General features: G+C 44.8%; 1 long non-coding RNA gene across 1 annotated transcript; it reads left to right on the top strand.

Annotated features, from left to right (window-relative positions):
* The first annotated feature begins 1,062 nt into the window (after positions 1-1,062).
* On the top strand, positions 1,063-3,293 carry LOC134809833 (uncharacterized). Its single transcript, XR_010156392.1, has 3 exons — positions 1,063-1,979; positions 2,102-2,273; positions 2,770-3,293. It is a non-coding gene; the product is annotated as an uncharacterized LOC134809833 (long non-coding RNA).
* The last annotated feature ends 529 nt before the right edge of the window (positions 3,294-3,822 follow it).

Here is a 3,822-nt window from a genome sequence, read left to right as displayed (position 1 = left end):
AATTATGTCTTTTTAAGTCACACCACCTGTTGTGGGAGCTGCGGGAAGAAAAGAAATGAATGTAGTGAAATAAAAGAAACCAAAACAGCAACAAAAGAACGACTTCCTTTTTCCCCACTGATTTTGGCCAGAGGAAGAAAACAAGTAATTGTAATAAGCTGACGTGTTTCAGGGAAGCCATGAAAGTAGGCACGTGTCCATGTGCCCAAAGGCCTAATGAGAAGCAGGCAGTGGACCTACAAGAAATTTAGTCCCCTCTTCTTCCCTTCCCATTCCCCTTATTTCTGGTTTTTGTTTGTTTGTTTTTTTTTTAACTCTGGATTTATAGGGAAGCTCAGGGTGGGCATGGGGCAGACGCATGGGTTCTGCCAGGTGCTGTTTCTCAGGGAACACGGGAGGCTGTTGTCTATGGGGACGGGTGGGGCTGGAGCAGGCTCTGTGACAGTCAGAGGCTCTCCCCAACCCCGGCCAGCGACCTCCCTTGGGTACCTTGAAATCAGCCACGGCGGGAGTATTTACGCCGCGGAGATGGCAGCATGACACAGCCCTGCTTTGCGGGTGGGAGTGAAGAGAGCCGCTCACTAAACATTAACTAGCACCCCACGGAGCTGGAGTCCAGGCAAAATCCAAAGCGACTGGAAGGGCAGTTTGTTAACTCATTCAGCCGCCTCCTCGCCCCACAGCTAACGAATTCTTGGGCGCCAGCCTGGACAGAAAGGGGAGGAGACAAGCCTGCTGTGATGATACTTTAACGATGATACAGGAAAATGACAGGATAGGTACCATGTCATAGGAAGAATACTTGGAAGACCTGGGCTCATTTTATTGAGGCATCCGTCCACAAATGCCTATGGAGCATTCAGGCTTTCCAGAAATATTCATGGAATACTTTCTGTGTATAAAGCGGGCATTCGATGGTGAGTAAGGTGGCACACGGTCTACCACCTGAGTTTACATTCAGGGGAGGAGAATGTTAAAAACAATAAGCAGATATATACTTTTTTGTGTTTTTGGTTTATTATTTGTTTATTTATTTATTTATTTATTTTTGAGATGGAGTTTAGCTCTTGTCGCCAGGCTGGAGTGCAGTGGCGCAATCTCAGTTCACTGCAACCTCCACCTCCCAGGTTCAAGCGATTCTCCTGCCTCAGCCTCCTGAGTACCTGGGATTACAGGCAAGTACCACTACACCCGGCTAATTTTTTGTGTTTTTAGTAGAGAAGGGTTTCGCCATGTTGGGCAGGCTGGTTTCGAACTCCTGACCTCAGGTGATCTGCCCACCTCGACCTCCCAAAGTGCTGGGATTACAGGCGTGAGCCACCGCGCCCGGCCAGCATATATACTTTTAAAACAAGAGCTTAAAAATTGGGGGATGGAAATAAACAAGAGACTGAGATAGAAAAGGCCGGAAGAGATAGGAAATGCTGTAGGAACACTTAAGGATTGTGGCTAAAAAAGCTGTGATATGAAGTCAGGGTGTCAGTTCATTTGAGGGAGGAACTTTTTGTGTGTAACTCCCAGCCCTGCCACTTGCTGCCATGTGCCTACCATGATGGGTTGTGTGGGTGAACTTAGGTAGCACATGGCATTGGCGACACCCAGCCACACAGATCTAGGAGCTGCCATTCACGTCATCATCGCTGCAAATGCAGTGTGCACCCTGTGCAGGACACCTTGCAGCCCAGGATGACACAAAGTGGATGCTAGATAAACATTAGCTGCAATCAGTGACACTGTATGAAACTCCCCATCATGGTGGAAACTTGTACTGAGAAAAGATGGCCACTTCTCAGGGTCATTGTAGCAAACAGCAAAGGTAGAGGCTTGAATGTGATGTCCTTGGAGTGGCCATCCCATGATAATTTATAATTCTTTTATTTTATCACTGTTATTACCCCTTCTACCATATTCCGTATTTCTAACTCATTGTCCCTTCTTTCTTTCCTGTTAAAACCTTTCTGCCCTTGAGCAAAGCAAAGGTAAGTTCTCACTTGTTTTCCCACTTAGTTCTATGTCAACCAAGACCTGTTTGTTTCTGCCAGTAAGTTACTTCCTAGGGCCTGTGAAATAACATGGACTTTGAGTGTGGCTCTTTTGACAGAGCAATAGCACTACCTGCTACCACCTACTAGAAATGTCGTCTTGTAGAACAAAGAAATACGCACGCCCTGCTGTTCTGCAATCAGGCTCTGACAGAAGCTTTCAGGTGTGGTGCTTACAAGATCAGACTCATTGACTCACTCACTTCTCCCTGCTCCGTCACTACACTCCCAGTGAGTATTTCTTGAGCTCCCACTGGGTCCTAAGTCTGCTCTAGGTACTAAGGACACAGTAGCACCATCGTGACCAAGGCATGGAGCTGAAATTTTCTAGATGGAGAAGACAGAGATTAAACAATAAAATGGCAAAATGATTTCAGATAAGGACCAATGTTTCAACAAACAAAATAAGATGAAGAGTTATGGGTCACTGCTTTAGATAGGGTGGGTATAGAAGTTCAAGTTTGAAGAAGCAGCTAGGTCTAGTGCTAGGAGAGAAACAGAATAAGACTGTGACAGTAAAGGTACCAGAGAAATGGGATGAAGCAGATGGGGGAAGCAGTTTCAATTCCATGGTGCGAATAAAATTGGTGCACACTCAGAGATGTTTTGAGAACTATTTGGTAAGCTCAGTAAACGGGCATGGTATAGAGCATCCTTGACATAAGTAACTCCATCTTAGAAAAAAAAAACTGTATCTTATACTTCATATGACACTTTTTGCCAACAGGGACAAGATATTTTGCTTAACAAATAATGACTACATCCAACCAGATAAGGATACAAACAAGCACATTCTTCCACTATCAGTCCTCACCAGAGGACTCTGTGGCCATAAAAAGAGTAAGGCTTCAGCAGCTCAACACAACCGACGCAGTCCTGCTATCAGTTGCGATAAGCACCTGGCATCTGCCTACAAAGGCTCTGCCCACATCAAAGACTCTTCCTTGCGAGACTGAGGGACTGCCCAGGCCAAGCCAGGAGATTCTTTTTGTCTTCGTTGTTCTCCCTGCAATGGTTCATTAACTCTTTTTTCTCTCCCTTTTCTCTTGATGTTAAATGTTACTTTGTGAGCTGTGGAATGTTTAACATGTATATAGTGACCACGTATTCTATTACATATGGTTTTCAGTATTGACTGACTTGTGGAGTGGCTTGAGCCTGTGTGCCCGCTATTCTGACTACCGAGTGAATGGGAAGTTCTGAGGAGAACCTCTTTCTTGGGAACTCCATTGAGCTCATGGTTTTTGTGATTGAAACAGTATCAATAAAAGTCTGACCTTGTGGCAAGATACAAATGTATGTGGACCTTGCACGGCTCATGAGAGGCATAACTCTGAAACATGGGTCAGAATTCCTGTCTTTCTGTTTCGAATTGCTCAACAGTGCTAAACATATTGTTTTAGACATAATAGGAGCTTAGCAAATGAGTATTTCTGTATTTGCTGGCTTCAGTTGCCTTGAATTAACACAAGAAGCAGACCAGACTGGGGAAGAAAGTTATTTGTATAGAGAAATTCTTAAATGGCGAATCTGTAAGGGGCATTATCCTTACATTCTCCCTTCTCTCTGCATGCCTCTAACCAAAGACAGACCAGTCCGGACAGCCAAGCAGGACCATAGAATAGTCAGGACGCATGGAGGGAAATAAGGTTGCCCAAATATATGGACATACTGTCTGAGAGCAATAGGGTATTTGTGATTAGCCGTCTGCAGAAAGCACCCTCTTGGAGACAGGAAGCATCAAGTCTAGATGATCCAGATAATAACCAAGTGTAACCCT

The sequence above is a fragment of the Pan troglodytes genome, chromosome 3 (genome assembly GCF_028858775.2).
Source record: "Pan troglodytes isolate AG18354 chromosome 3, NHGRI_mPanTro3-v2.0_pri, whole genome shotgun sequence".
NCBI classification, from domain to species: Eukaryota; Metazoa; Chordata; class Mammalia; order Primates; family Hominidae; genus Pan; species Pan troglodytes.
The sequence above is the reverse complement of the archived record's forward strand: the minus strand, read 5'-3'. Positions and strand labels throughout refer to the sequence as shown.